This window comes from Schistocerca gregaria, chromosome 3, assembly GCF_023897955.1.
Source record: "Schistocerca gregaria isolate iqSchGreg1 chromosome 3, iqSchGreg1.2, whole genome shotgun sequence".
Classification (NCBI taxonomy): Eukaryota; Metazoa; Arthropoda; class Insecta; order Orthoptera; family Acrididae; genus Schistocerca; species Schistocerca gregaria.
In genome coordinates, this window is record NC_064922.1 from 426,917,826 (window position 1) to 426,934,119 (window position 16,294).

Consider the following 16,294-nt stretch of genomic DNA (forward strand, 5'->3'; position numbering starts at 1 on the left):
CTGCTGTTTTTAATGACTCATACTAAATAATAGCAGATGTGCTATACTGTCTCGATAAAGATATGGTCATGTAAAAATGCAGCTTTGTATAATACTGTCTTGTAAATAATGTGAACTCGAAAATTGTAATAATAATAACAGTGATCAACTGCATTTACCTTTCTCATTTCTAATCCAGAATCCATGTTACATACATACATATAGTTGTGATGTTTTTAACTCATTCCATTAGGAAGCCAGGACTTTTTGCTTAAGTTCTCAATTATTTTGAACTATGAATACATAAAACCTCCAAGAAATTTTGTGAAAACACACCTATGCTGTCATTGAACAGGTAACGCATTATGACATCCATTTGACAGCAATAAGTTCAAACCATACACAAAAATAACAGCACATTGTTTTAGACCAGATTTTTTCCAAACACATGAAAACTTGTTTTGCAAGAATTTTTCTGTTATTGGTACAGTGAGCACATTCGTAATCTTCACCTCACTTTTGACACCACAGAAAAAGCATTCAAGTAATTTCAGTTCAGACTAAAAAATGAAATTAAAACTAAACTCCTCTCAAATGGCCCCTGAAGGCCCAATAGTACTGACCAGCTGCTGTGTCATCCTCAGCCTGTAGGAGTCCTTGGATGTGGATATTGAGACACATGTGGTCAGCAGACTGTTCTCCTGGCTGTATGTCAGGTTCCAAGACCGGAGCTACTGCTTTTCAATGAAGTAGCTCCTCAGTTTGCCTCACAAGGCCTGAGTGCAACCCACAATTGTATTTTAAATGAACAAAAATTATGAAAGGAGGCCACTACTATTTATAAAGATGACATGTTGAGTCACAGACAGGCACAATGAAGACGTACACGTTAAGCTTTCAGTGAAAGCCGTTGTCAGAAAAGATAAAGCAAGCACACTGCACCACACACAGACATGATGGCCAGCAAGTAGCAATCTATATTTCCCATAATGGCTGATATTCCAATCTGGACTTACTGTTGCTTGTAGTTAGAGGTTGTTAGTGATGAGCACTACCCTGAAAAATCTAACTTTCAAACACATTCATTTTTATATAATTCAAAATGAATGATAGAGCACAGCTGGAAACTTATTTTTCAGTTTATGGGAATGGGTTTCTAGATAAATATAGTGTAGCAGGTGTGTTAAATAAGGAAAAAATCAAGTCACCTTTTATGAAGCAATGTGTGGAGTACAGAAATCATCATTCACACTAGCTTTTGTACAGTAGTTCTTTTTCTAGCAAGACACATTAACGCACATGCCTGCAGCAACACAATTATTAATATTAGCATAGTCCTGTGATTTATCATGGTCACCAGTTTCCATCATCTGCGGTTTGTGCAGAATCATTAACAGTACAGTTTTTTAAGAATGAATTGATATTTTGCAGGGACAAACAGTATGCCTGTGTTCAATTGAAGGGAGTATAAGAAATTGGTTTGTGGCTTTGAGAAAATACTACTACTACTAAATAAGCTGGATAGTTGATACAGTGCTTGGGAGAAAAAGAAACAGGATATACTTGAGCATCAAATCATTATATAGATGCAAACAAATTTAAAAAATCAGGATAAATTTATGCCTCATTTCTACTTCTCTTGCTATCATTTTCTTATTGGGAAACAGCATGTTACATCCAATTTAATCCTCCAGCTGCAGTTTTTTTTCAAACAATTATCCTGTTCTTATAAATGTGTTTAAGAATTAACATAAGGCAATCAGGTAAGTTTAGTCTTTATATATATATTCCACTAATATAGTCAAGTTTTTACACCACTCATAATGGACCTTCTTTGAACAGTCATACACTGTTACAATCACTTTACTGGTTACCAAAGATTTATGTGTACATATCTTTTTCAGCGGTTTAAGGAACCTGAATTTTCCATGAATCTAAAAGATGGAGCAATACAGAACACTATTTAATAAAATTATATACTCAATGGTTACTTTTATTTTCAACTGTATCTCTAAGTTAGCTTTGTCATAGAGTCACTGTTTTAATGCAGAGTAACTGATATTTATTAACTTTTTATTCACTTAAAAAGTCATAAATATAATGATCCATTTATTATTCTTTGTGGAAGACACATCTGTTAAAACAGCTATGGTGGGGAATCAGCACTTGGAGTATTTGTTGGCAGGTGAGGAAATATGATGAAATTACAGTGGTAATGCTCTCAAGTCTCTATGATCACTTTATGAAATGGAATTAAAAATAAGAGTGAATGAACGTATCTTAAATTATGAAAATACATAAAAAAGAATTATATATCAGAAAATTTTTGCTGCATAGGATGTATCTAAAATATCTTTTTGTGGAGGCAATATGATATAGGACTTGATCTGACCCACATCTTTAGCAGTACTCATATGTATCACGGACACAATAAACAAAATAACATAAACTGAAATAATCTTAAGTGACATAAAAACTAATGTGCATGCTGTATCATTAAATACTGTAGTATTCCCTGCATGTTTGGTGAAACCTAAGAACTAAGGCTTCTCTGTTACGACTGTGTAGATCTGTTTTTGAGTTACGTACCACCAGTATGTTAAACTACAGAGTGACAGCTTAAAATTACAAATGTTTTCACAAATCTGAAATGACAGAGTGTAAGCACTGATATTCGGCAAAGCATTAGCGTTCTTGCCAAAAGTGAAACAGATTCAAAATAACAGTGGGACAAGAACTCTGTCCAAACAAACAGGAACATGCAGCACGTAATTTCTGCATAATTGACTAGATTATTATTTTTCTTTGGAGAGCAATATAGAAGGATCGAATCAAAGAAAAAAGTCAATGAACGAAAAAAGAATTCAGAACTAAAAGGTTTCTTAAGTGGAAGAGTTGTCTTAGTGCAAAAATGTGTAATTGAATTAGATTATATGCTTGACAACATACGTTATACAATGTGTGAATAGTAATGACACATGTATTGTGGAAAGCAGCCACGGTAGCGTAAGGGAGTACTTGAAATGGATAATAGCCTATTACAAGGTACAGACGAATTGCGAAAAGAACGTCCGAAGTATTCCGGAGTATCACATAACTCAACGAAGAGTGAAGCAGAGGGGAAGCGCCGTGAGAAATCAGCATGTGGCGTGGATTGATGATGTCAATGCTGTGGTATGTGTACAGAAGTGAACAGAATACGGGATGGGAAGAATGATCTGTGCTACAGCAGTTACGAGCATTGACGTCAAAGTTGAGATTCTGATGAACTATACGTAAACAAATTTCTAAGAGGATACTGTTTCTTACTCTTGACTCATCATTCCGTGCGTCCATTACAGAGTTTGCGTTATAATGGACGGTTTTCCATGTTATCTGCCTCTCCACTGGTTCGACGGTCTTGAAACTACCTTTATGAAGACACTATTGAGAGTAATTCTCTCAAAAAATGGCAATAAGTCAAGGAAGTAAGAAGTGGGGCACATGTGTGTCGTACACTCTGTAGAGCAAGGGTGTCCAACACAGAGGCTGCATCCCAAAGCAGGTATGAAGTATCAGTGCGGCGCAAGAAGTGAACGTTTGTCACATGAACGGAAGAAATTACGTTTGTGTAAAATTGTGTTCAATTGAATATTTTCGGTCTGAAATTACAGCCACATCATCCCATTCTCTCCTGGCTCCATCCCATAGCTTATGTTTTTAAGTATATTATGTGTCACCCATAAATACTCGTCTTCTCCCAGTGTGGCCCAGGTAAGCTAAAAGGTTGGACACCCCTGCTCCAGAACCATGATAGGCCAACCGAAATGTCCGCTATTTTCTGTAGCTTATATCGGCGATGACACCAGATCAGTTCGCATCGTTACCCTCTAAACAGTATGAAAAACAGATTTAGATACATGGACATGATCGTACACAACAGAAAGAAATTATGGGCGTGTGTACATAGGATTCCCAAAAGCAAAGTAAATTAAAGTTCAGGGATAAGAAATCGAAACTTTGAGGTTTGCCGATAACATAATGCTCTAAGGTACTTCAAAATATTTGAAGGAGCAATTGAACTTAGTGGACTATGTCTTGAAAAGAAGATAAGTTGAATATCAACAAAAGTAAAACAAAGGTAGTCGAATTAGTCCGTGTGATGTTGAGGGAATCAGATCAGGAAATGAGACACTAGAAGTAGTAGCAAGACAAATGACGATGGTCAAACCAGAGAAGATATACACTGCGGTACAATAGTCATGCGATTTCTCCTAATACAGCGCTGGACCTTCTGCTACCCCGCATAGTGCAGTAACTTGACATGGCACGGGCTCAACAAGTCATTGTAATTATCCTGCAGAAGTACTGAGCCATGTTGCCTCTATAGCTACCCATAACTGCGAAAGTGTTGCCGGTGCAGGATTTTGTACACGAACTGACCTATCTATTACGTTCCGTAAATGTTCGACGGGATTCATGTTGAATGATCGGGGTGACCAAATCTTTCACCTGAACTGTTCAGAATGTTCTTCAAACCAATCTCGAACAACTGTGGCCCAGTGACACGGAGCTTTGCCATCCATAAAAATACCGTCGTTGTTTGGAAACATGAGGTCCATGAATGGCTGCAAATGCTTTCCAAGTAGCCGACCAAGACATTTCCAGTCAATGATCGATTCATATGGATCAGAGAACCCAGACAATTCCACGTAAACACAGCCCACGCCATTATGGAGTCACTATCAGCGTCCACACTGCAGCCATTCACCCTGGTGGGAAACTGACGAAAAAAATCAGAATTTCAAAGTCATTTTAAGTGGTATAATGGACAGGCTAACAGCTTCACAGACAGACGGTGGATTCGAATGTAGTCAGATTCTCTAATTTTCATTTTAAAATCATTTCCGAAATTACTTCGATCATTATTTTTGTTCAGTTAATTGGTTTACATGCAATTTTTCACTTTCGTTCTTTTGTCACATCATTTTAATCATCATATGAACTTCATTTTTTCATTTTGATTTACACAATTCTTTTTCAAATAGGAATTTTTGTGAATATGAATTTAATTATATTTATCTATTATAATTTTTAATGGTTTGAAAATTCCGATCTATCAGTTAAAAAATAAAAGACCAAATAATCTATTCATATTTGTGCAAAGCTGTGAAAAATGCATTTTTCTTATCAGACGTGAAATTTTTTGCATGGTAGTCGTCTTGCAAACATTTAAAACATAACCTACATACCCATTGCACTATGGACAAAAAGTGGGTTTATAAGTAAAACGAAATTCAATCTTGATGGGAAGTAGATATAATGAACGCAATAATGTCGACGAAAAAGCAGGGTGGTGAAAAATGAAAATGAGCGTTTGGCGTCATTGGCAGGGAGGCCCGTTGCGGGGCAGGTCCGACCGCCTTGGTGCAGCTCTTATTACATTCGACGCCCCATTGGGCGACCTGCGCGCTGGATACAGATGAAATGATAATTAAGATAGCACAACACCCACTCCCAGAAAATCCCAGACTCAGCCGGGAATCGAACCCTGGTCCATAGGACGGCAAGCCGTCACACTCACCACTCAACTATCGAGACAGACAGCAGTTTAATAAAAGAAATTAAATCGAAATTAATACATAAGAATAATTATAACCACTTGGATAAACATTTCCAGTGGAGATGGAATGATATGAGGAAGAAAAACGAGAGCAAATGAAGAAGTTAATATTATTATTAAGGGATAGAACTAAAAAATTAAACTTAAATCAATCAATTGAATAAAAATGATGATCAAAGTTATTACGATAAAGATTATTAAAAATACAAGAAATAAAATGAACTTACTGCACCTGACAAAATTTGAATGCACAACCTCCTGCATGCAAATCTATTATCCTACCCTATTATACCACACAAAAGGACTATCTAATGCAACTTTCTCAACGCTATCGAATGTCACACAGAATTCCCAATTTTTTTCGTCAGTTACTCGTAAACGAGGAGCCATCAGGGTGAAAGCTGCAGTATTTGATACCATGTAAGGTGTCAGGCAAATCCAACAGCTTCCATGAAAACCCTGACATGATAAGCAAATCCAGTAGTATGTCACATAGCTCCGAATAAATTGTGACATTAAATTAACCAAAGTAATACGAGTAACGAGTGAGCAAATGGAATACCACAGACTAACACTAGAATGCCTAAATGCATGTCATACCTTCCCACTGTGAGCCCGACGCAGTTCCGAGGGGAGAAACGAGAACAGAAGCCGAGAGCAGAACCGTGTTAAGCTAGAAGGCCCTACGATAAGGGACGGACTGGACACACACATCGCTAGCCTACCGCTAAGACCACACAACCCGCAAGTTTTAGCGGGAAACTTTTTCACGTCTCTGTTACGTCAAGGACCACCCCCCAGCCCATGTTAAAAGCTAGAGTCCTCCAGAAAAACAGTATAGACACAAAGCCCATGCCTACTACAGTAGTACAAGTTTATGTGCCAACTAGCTCTGCAGATGAGGAAGAAATTGAAGAAATGTATGATCAAATAAAAGAAATTATTCAGATAGTGAAGGGAGATGAAAATTTAATAGTCATGGGTGACTGGAATTCGGTAGTAGGAAAAGGAAGAGAAGGAAACGTAGTAGGTGAATATGGACTGGGGCAAGTAAATGAAAGAGGAATCCGCCTGGTAGAATTTTGCACAGAGCACAACTTAATCATAGCTAACACTTGGTTCAAGAATCATAAAAGAAGGCTGTATACATGGAAGAAGCCTGGAGATACTAAAAGGTATCAGATAGATTATATTATGGTAAGACAGAGATTTAGGAACCAGGTTTTAAATTGTAAGGCATTTCCAGGGGCAGATGTGGACTCTGACCACAATCTATTGGTTATAACCTGTAGATTAAAACTGAAGAAACTGCAAAAAGGTGGGAATTTAAGGAGATGGGACATGGACAAACTAAAAGAACCAGAGGTTGTACAGAGTTTCAGTGAGAGCATAAGGCAGCAATTGACAGGAATGGGGGAAAGAAATACAGTAGAAGAAGAATGGGTAGCTTTGAGGGATGAAGTAGTGAAGGCAGCAGAGGATCAAGTAGGTAAAAAGACGAGGGCTAGTAGAAATCCTTGGGTAACAGAAGAAATATTGAATTTAATTGATGAAAGGAGAAAATATAAAAATGCAGTGAATGAAGCAGGCAAAAAGGAATACAGACGTCTCAAAAATGACATCGACAGGAAGTGCAAAATGGCTAAGCAGGGATGGCTAGAGGACAAATGTAAGGATGTAGAGGCTTATCTCACTAGGGGTAAGATAGATACTGCCTACAGGAAAATTAAAGGGTCCTTTGGAGATAAGAGAACCACTTGTACGAACATCAAGAGCTCAGATGGAAACCCAGTTCTAAGCAAAGAAGGGAAAGCAGAAAGGTGGAAGGAGTATACAGAGGGCCTATACAAGGGCGATGTTCTTGAGGACAATACTATAGAAATGGAAGAGAATGTAGATGAAGATGAAATTGGAGATATGATACTGCGTGAATAGTTTGATAGAGCATTGAAAGACTTAAGTCGTAACAAGGCCACGGGAGTAGACAACATTCCATTAGAACTAATGATAGCCTTGGGAGAGCCAGGCCTAACAAAACTCTACAATCTAGTGAGCAAGACGTATGAAGCAGGGCAAACACCCTCAGACTTCAAGAAAAATATAATAATTCCAATCCCAAAGAAAGCAGGTGTTGACAGATGTGAAAATTACCGAACTATCAGTTTAATAAGTCACAGCTGCAAAATACTAACACGAATTCTTTACACACGAATGGAAAAACTTGTAAAAGCCGACCTCGGGGAAGATCAGTTTCGATTCCGTAGAAACACTGGAACACGTGAGGCAATTACTGACCCTACGACTTATCTTAGAAGCTAGATTAAGGAAGGGCAAACCTACGTTTCTAGCATTTGTAGACTTAGAGAAAGCTTTTGACAATGTTGACTGGAATACTGTCTTTCAAATTCGGAAGGTGGCAGGGGTAAAATATAGGGAGCGAAAGGCTATTTGCAATTTGTACAGAAACCAGATGGCAGTTATAAGAGTCGAGGGACATGAAAGGGAAGCAGTGGTTGGGAAGGGAGTGAGACAGGGTTGTGGTCTCTCCCTGATGTTATTCAATCTGTATATTGAGCAAGCAGTAAAGGATACAAAAGAAAAATTTGGAGTAGGTATTAAAATCCATGGAGAAGAAATAAAAACTTTGAGGTTCGCCGATGACATCGTAATTCTGTCAGAGACAGCAAAGGACTTGGAAGACCAGTTGAACGGAATGGACAGTGTCTTGAAAGCAGGATATAAGATGAACATCAACAAAAGTAAAACGAGGATAATGGAATGTAGTCGAATTAAGTCGGGTGATGCTGAGGGAATTAAATTAGGAAATGAGACACTTTAAGTAGTAAAGGAATTTTGCTATTTGGGGAGAAAAATAACTGATGATGGTCGAAGTAGAGAGGATATAAAATGTAGACTGGCAATGGCAAGGAAAGCGTTTCTGAAGAAGAGAAATTTGTTAACATCGAGTATAGATTTAAGTGTCAGGAAGTCATTTCTGAAAGTCTTTATATGGAGTGTAGCCATGTATGGAAGTGAAATATGGACGATAAATAGTTTAGACAAGATGAGAATAGAAGCTTTCGAAATGTGGTGCTACAGAAGAATGCTGAAGATTAGATGGGTGGATCACATAACTAATGAGGAATTATTGAATAGGATTGGGGAAAAGAGAAGTTTGTGGCACAACTTGACCAGAAGAAGGGATCGGTTGGTAGGACATGTTCTGAGGCGTCAAGGGATCACAAATTTAGAAGGGAAGCGTATAGGGTAAAAATCGTAGAGGGAGACCAAGAGATGACTACACTAAGCAGATTCAGAAGGATGTGGGTTGCAGTGGGTTCTGGGAGATGAAGAAGCTTTCACAGGATAGAGTAGCATGGAGAGCTGCGTCAAACCAGTCTCAGGACTGAAGACCACAACAACAACAACATAGTTATTGAGAAGCCACATCAGCCACTGTAATTTACGACATGTTAAATAAGTAATTAAAGATAATCGAGGGTCACTGTAGACCATTTTGATAGTTTGCTCTTTTGTGAAACTTAATTTAAACCTAGATTATAGATGTGATATGGCATAGGTCATCCTTCGATGCATTGTAGAACTTGGAAACCCATTCAGGGAATTTCGTTCACATTTTTGTTGAATGCAGTTGGTTTTTACCATCCTGTATTAAAACACTTCCTTTTATCAATAGTGCGATTTATAAACAATGTTTTGTGAGTAGAATAAAATTTCCAATGGTAAACTTAACTGCTTTTTCGACGTTATTTTACCAGCTAACTAAAAATAGGAAAGCCTTGAACCCCTTCCACTAAATGTAGTTAGTATTAAGATTCTTTTACAGGGAGTGCAGTGGAGCTGACGCTGAGGTCATTTAGTATTTGGTTAGATCATCGCTAGTCACACTGAACGTTTCTGAATTCTACATGTCATGTGTGGTCTGGCGTCTCCTTACCAGCAACAGGTCCCAGGTTCAAACTAGTCAATTCCCTAAAAAACACACTCAGAGCGTCGTTGCGCGAAAGTGGTAGGGAGACACGATATAGCACAAACAGACACCACCATGAATGTTTAGAACGTACAGATAGTTCCAAAAAGTCGATCGCACCGCTGGCGACGCCTCCTTCTGAGTGCAAATGACAGCTCCTACTGCTGTTGCATGACAGGTACCTATGGGCCCGTGTTGTTCGATGGAGTCCGAGCGGGAGAGATATTCCTCCAAGTTGGCGTGTGTGCGTATTTAATGACAGCTCCGCCAATGCACTGCCCTTTTATATCATGTGTGCGCGATACTACAGCCATCTGTATGCGTGCATATCGCCATCCATGACTCTTGTCACCTCGGTCTAAAATACAGACTGTCAATGACAAGGAATGCATTTCTGAAGTAATTAAACCGGTTAATGTCAAGTGTCACATTAAATGCCGATAACTCCGTTCTGATGATATTTAAACTGAAGTGTAGCCTAGTACAAAAGTGAAACATGCACGAAAAACAGTTGAGATAAGAAGGGAATAGTATCTTTTGATATCTTGTGTTGGAGAGGAATGATGAAGATTAGGTGGAGAGCTCGGATGTGTTATGAAGAGGTACTGATTATAACTGGGAAGAAAAGAAATTTTTGGCATAACTTCACTGCACGAAGCGATGGATTGAGATGATACATCTGATGCACCAAGGAATTGTTAATATGGTAATGAAGGGAGGGATCCAAATTGCGCAGTGAGACTGGAGATGGACTATAGGACGCATTCACGTAAGTTGCAACAGTTATGCAGAGTGGAAGAGGCTGGTGCAAGATGACTGGAGGGGAAAGAGTAAAGGCCGCTGGACCTGATGGAATACCAGTTCGACTTTACACAGTGTACGCGAAGGAACTTGCCCCCTTTCTTGCAGCGGTGTACTGTAGGTTTCTAGAAGAGCGTAGCGTTCCAAAATATTGGAACAGGGCACAGGTTACCCCCGTTTTTAAGAAGGGACGTCGAACAGATGTGCGGAACTATAGACCTATTTCTCTCTAACGTCCATCAGTTGTAGAATGTTGGAACACGTATTATGTTCGAGTATAATGACTTCTCTGGAGACTAGAAATCTACTTTGTACGAAACAGCATGGGTTTCGAAAAAGACGATCGTGTGAAACCCAGCTAGCGCTATTCGTCCACGAGAATCAGAGGGCCATAGACACGGGTTGCCAGGTAGATGCCGTGTTTCTTGACTTCCGCAAGGCGTTTGATACAGTTCCCCACAGTCGTTTAACAAACAAACTAAGAGCATATAGACTATCAGACCAATTGTGTGATTGGATTGAAGAGTTCCTAGATAACAGAACACAGCATGTCATTCTCAATGGAGAGAAGTCTTTCGAAGTAAGAGTGATTTCAGGTGTGCCGCAGGGGAGTGCCATAGGACTGTCGCTATGTACAATATATATAAATGACCTTGTGGATAACATCAGTTCACTGAGGTTTTTGCGGATAATGCTGTAGTATATGAGAGGTTATAACAATGGAAAATTGTACTGAAATGCAGAAGGATCTGCAACGAATTGACGCATGGTGCAGGGAATGACAATTGAATCCCAATGTAGACAAGTGTAATGTGCTGCGAATACGTAGAAAGAAGGATCCTTTATCATTTAGCTACAATATAGCAGGTCAGCAACTGGAAGCAGTTAATTCCATAAATTATCTGGGAGTAGGCATTAGGAGTGATTTAAAATGGAATGACCATATAAAATTAATCGTCGGTAAAGCAGATGCCAGACTGAGATTCATTGGAAGAATCCTAAGGAAATGCAATCCGAAAACAAAGGAAGTAGGTTACAGTACGCTTGTTCGCCCACTGCTTGAATATTGGTCACCGGTGTGGGGTCCGTACCAGATAGGGTTGATAGAAGAGTTAGAGAAGATCCAACTAGAGCAGCGCGCTTCGTTACAGGATCATTTAGTAATTGCGAAAGCGTTACGGAGATGATAGATAAACTCCACTGGAAGACTGTGCAAGAGAGACGCTCAGTAACTCGATAAGGGCTTTTGTTGAAGTTTGGAGAACATACCTTCACCGAGGAGTAAAGCAGTATATTGCTCCCTCCTACGTATATCTCGCGAAGATACCATGAGGATAAAATCAGAGAGATTAGAGCCCACACAGAGGCATACCGACAATCTTTCTTTCCAAGAACAGTACGAGGCTGGAGTAGAAGAGAGAACCGATAGAGGTACTCGAGGTACCCTCCTCCACACACCGTCAGGTGGCTTGCGGAGTATGGATGTAGATGTAGATGTAGATGTAGATACTCCGAACGAAGACTCCAGCAATAACATTAAGCCACAAGCGTCAGGGGATGATGGACGTATTGCAGAAAGTATGGAAAAGGAAAAATAGGATGGCCTGGTCTATGAGGACGAAACTAGAGTCGTACGTTTCTAAAAGCTTTAGAGTGCTGTGCTGGACGCACAAAGTGTCCGCTACACGACATGGGTTTCCATCAAATATTAACGATTGTTGCAAAAGCTGAGATGACACAGCCTCTGTTCCACAAACATTTATAACTGCACATTATTCCAGTGAGACTATGACTGCTACTGAATCCCGAACGTTCAAATCATTTTGCGTCATATCACAGCACCTGCTCTTGCCCTTGTAGTCTCCTCGCTATCTACGACAAGAATTGAAGAGCGACCCTCTCGACTTCGTTTATGATACGGTTGTCGGCCTGATACGATACTGTAGGATAGGCGGAGGTAAAACTGGCGCCGAGTAACAAACTGTCCGATGCCAATTCAGGAGCTGAGTACCAGGTTGTCTTGTAACTTGTTGTTCCATGAAATTTCGTCCCGGCAGATCCCTCCAGAGCTGAGAAAAGGAAGTAAGCTTGTCTTTTGCTGCTCGTGCTGACATATACCTTGTCTGACGTTTTACTTAAACAATGTATAATACAGTGTTGGAAAAGAAGAATCAACGAATTACTCATTGACAATACTCCATTTAACCTCCACTTTCGCGTGGAAATAATTATCCTAGTTGATCCATAGAATCAACAATAGTGTATTTGTCAGAAACTGGTGAAATGAGGCAAATCCCCGCAGGTGCTTCGGTCTGAAATCCCGCAGCTCTAACAATGTGAGACATTTCTTCAATGACAACCCATGCAAAAGATGACATTCAACAAACAATGCGTAAGATTATCTCGTCTGAAGATATAATTCCGTTGTCTAAAATAAAAATGTAGGGGAAATTTTCTGGCAAAACATCGAAATCTGTGCTGCTAACGTCAGCGCTCAATAAAGGACGAATGAAAAAAGAATCTATGGGAAACAAGCTTGCTACTGAGAAGGAATGAAGTGCCAAAGAAAAAAAAAGAGCTTACTGTAGAAACAAAACTAACTAAGCTACATTTTATTACATCAGTGCCAAAAGAAATAAAGAAAACGGATCAAACAGAGAGGTGACTAGTGTTCACAGTCTGATACGGAACTCTCACAACATGACAGTAGCTCAGACGCAGATATTGACGTAATCCTTGGAGAAGAAGTATCTGAAGAAGGAGAAGTGCCTGGAACTTCAAGGAAGAATCAGAGGACCTAACAACGTACACTTTTTACCTGATACCTAGACAGCTTAGCCTCAGTAACAGAACGCGTCCAGGTTACGCTACTAACCTCCTTCTGTGGAGAAGAAAGTACCTGTAAGCATTATGTTAAAATTTACAGGACACTTCAGTTCAATATTGTGTTAGGTAACTTGGCTACAATACAACAACGCTGGAAAGGATTATTTCAAGAGTGATTTTATTATGAACACCTCATGTGTATCTCTAATGGGGCAAGGACCAGAACTGCGGGGCTTTACCAAATTTTGTGGGGTAAAATCCCACAACTTTTTGTTTTGGATAAATTGTAAACTTCTCTGTAATTAATAATCAGACAGTGCTGGAATTTGTATGTATTGTAGGTAACAACCGAACGTATGACTTTAATTTGAAATCGCAGGAAAATACAGTAAATCCCCAATTTACCACAATATTAGAAAAACCGAAAATTGTGTCGTGCTACCTCCAACTACCCTAAGAACTTATAAAATAAAAGAATAAATTATAAGATATGGCAGCAATTCTAGATTTTGAATATTTCGTCAGATTTATCAGGCTTTTAACTATGTTATCGCTTTTTCTTTTTTTTCAATTTCCATAAACTGTTTCCTATGTAAAGGAGAAGTAATATTCATTTACAAGAATGTCGTTGATTTCTTATCTTCAGAAACATTTTTTGTTCCATTTATTATACAGTTTTAATCACTGGATTTTATTCACAAAATATTCCTGTCTGCTGAGTACACAATTTTTAATTTGTCAGCTGTGAATAAAAGATATGGGCCATTAAGAATAGGTGTGGCAATTGACTTTTAAAATTAATACGTGGTAGTATCATAGTATTCTGTACTTTCCAATCAGATCATATTAGAAAACAAAAATGTAAAAGTATCGCCTTTATTTGTGCCACAGAGAGGCTGTTATTAAATAGCTGTTTGTTACTGTGTGATACATTGCATTTGTTCTAAATACTGTCATTAGTCAGTGTAATTGCGACGCAGTTACTCCGCTACTGGACTAGAATTTTCCATTGCAGAACTTCCAGATTTGCATTTGGCCTTGAATAACGGAGAAAGGCTTACCTGTCCAAGCTAGATCCAAACAGGTCCAGCAATGAATTGAGTTCTTTCTGTCGTGAATATCTTCTCTTCTCTTCATACTAGCAAGTGAAAAAATATACTTCGGCGTACAGCAAAAACATCGCAAACGTGGGGGAAGTAAAGGTTAATTCTGGAAACAGTGGAGTAACAGAGAAATGAATGTGAGGCGTTCTTTCAGTTTTGTAAAGCTTCATTCACCTTTCCAGTTACAGGGATCCAAAAGAAATAATTTCTCGTCAATCTGCAAAATTGTAATTTTTTTGAAAACTACTTAACTGCATTTTTTAAAATTTTATTTGAAGCTTTAATTTGTCACGACGCCAGACTGATTACCACACTCAAAGGTGACTTTTTTGTAAGCCAGTGCCACAGCAGACTTCGCACTACGCTGTACTTTTGTCGTGAACATCGGTCCCACTATATCACTACTAGAAAATGGGACGTATCCTGCGGCATTAAGGATCGTTAATTGGATAATGGAAGGACCTGTGAGGGATAAAGATTGTAGAGGGATATTCAGTCTTGGAAGCAGTTTGGAAATCCAAATCGATGTAGGTTGCAGTAGATATGTTGACCAGGAAAGTATTTCGGCTCGGACAAACATATTGATGCCACAGTTTCGTCAAGAATCATTTAAAGGTCCCTTATTGCACAGAGATAGTCGTTTACCTGCAAACTTCTGCAGTTGTCCCTTAGAGGCCGCTGAGTGTGCCATCATGCCTACGGCAACGCCAGTCGAGACCAGTTGGGACAGTGCAGAGTGTATCTACAATGGTGTTTTCTGAAGTTATTTGCGTAGTGAAGCGTCAGATGGGTCGGTGACTGGTAATCAACTCTGCTAATGTATTGCGATTGATTGACAAGAAGCTGGGACAATCTCTTCTTCGTGGATGTAGTATTGGTGTTGAAGATCAGTCATTAGCATGTTCTTTGGTATCTATTATACTGCAACAATATTACCACTGGTTAGAAACAGATATTACTGTAACATTAACGCGTACACTGAGGCAACAAAGGTCATTGGATACTCCTACTCATTGGATACACTTTCGTGTAGGACCTCCTTTTACCCGGCGTGGTGCAGCGTCTCGACATGGCATGAACTCAACAAGTCGTTGGAATTGCCATGCAACAATCTGAGAGATACTGCATCTACAGCCGCCCATAACTGCGAAAGTGTTGCCGGTCCAGGATTTTGTACACGAACCGACCTCTCGATTACGTCGCATAAATGTTCGATGATATTCATGTTGGTTGATCCGAGTGGCCAAACCATTCCCTCGAATTGTCCAGAATATTCTTCAAACTAATCGCGAACACTTGTGGCCCAGTTACATGGCACATTGTCATACATAAAAATTCCATCGTTTTTTGGCAGCATGAACGGTTGCAAATAGCCTCTCAGTAGCCGAACATAGCATTTCCAGTCAATGATCGGTTCAGTTCCGTGTAAAGGCAGCCTATGCCATTATGGAGCTACCACCAGCTTGCACAGTGCATTGTCGACAACTTGGGTCCATGGCTTCGTGGGGTCTACGCCACACTTGAACCCCTCCATCAACTCTTACGAACTGAAATCTGGACTATCTGAGCAGGCCACGGTTTTACAGTCGTCTAGGGCGCAACCAACATGGACATGAACCCAACTGAGGCGCTGCAGGTGATGTCGTGCTGTTAGCAAAGACACTTGCGTCGTGAGTCTGCTGCCATAGCTTATTAACGACTAAGTTCGCCGCAGTGTCGAAACGGAAACGTTAGTCGTACATGCAAATTGATTTCTGCGTTTATTTCACGCATTGTTGCTTCGCTTTTAGCACTGGCAACTCTACGCGAACGTCACTGCTCTCGGTCGTTAAGTGAAGACCGTCGGTCACAGCGTTGTCCGTACTAAGAGGCAATGCCTGAAACATGATATTCTCGGCACACTCTTGACGCTCGGAATATTAAATTGCCTAACTATTTCCAAAACGGAATGACCCATACATCTAGCTCCAACTATCCTTCCGCGTTCAAAAC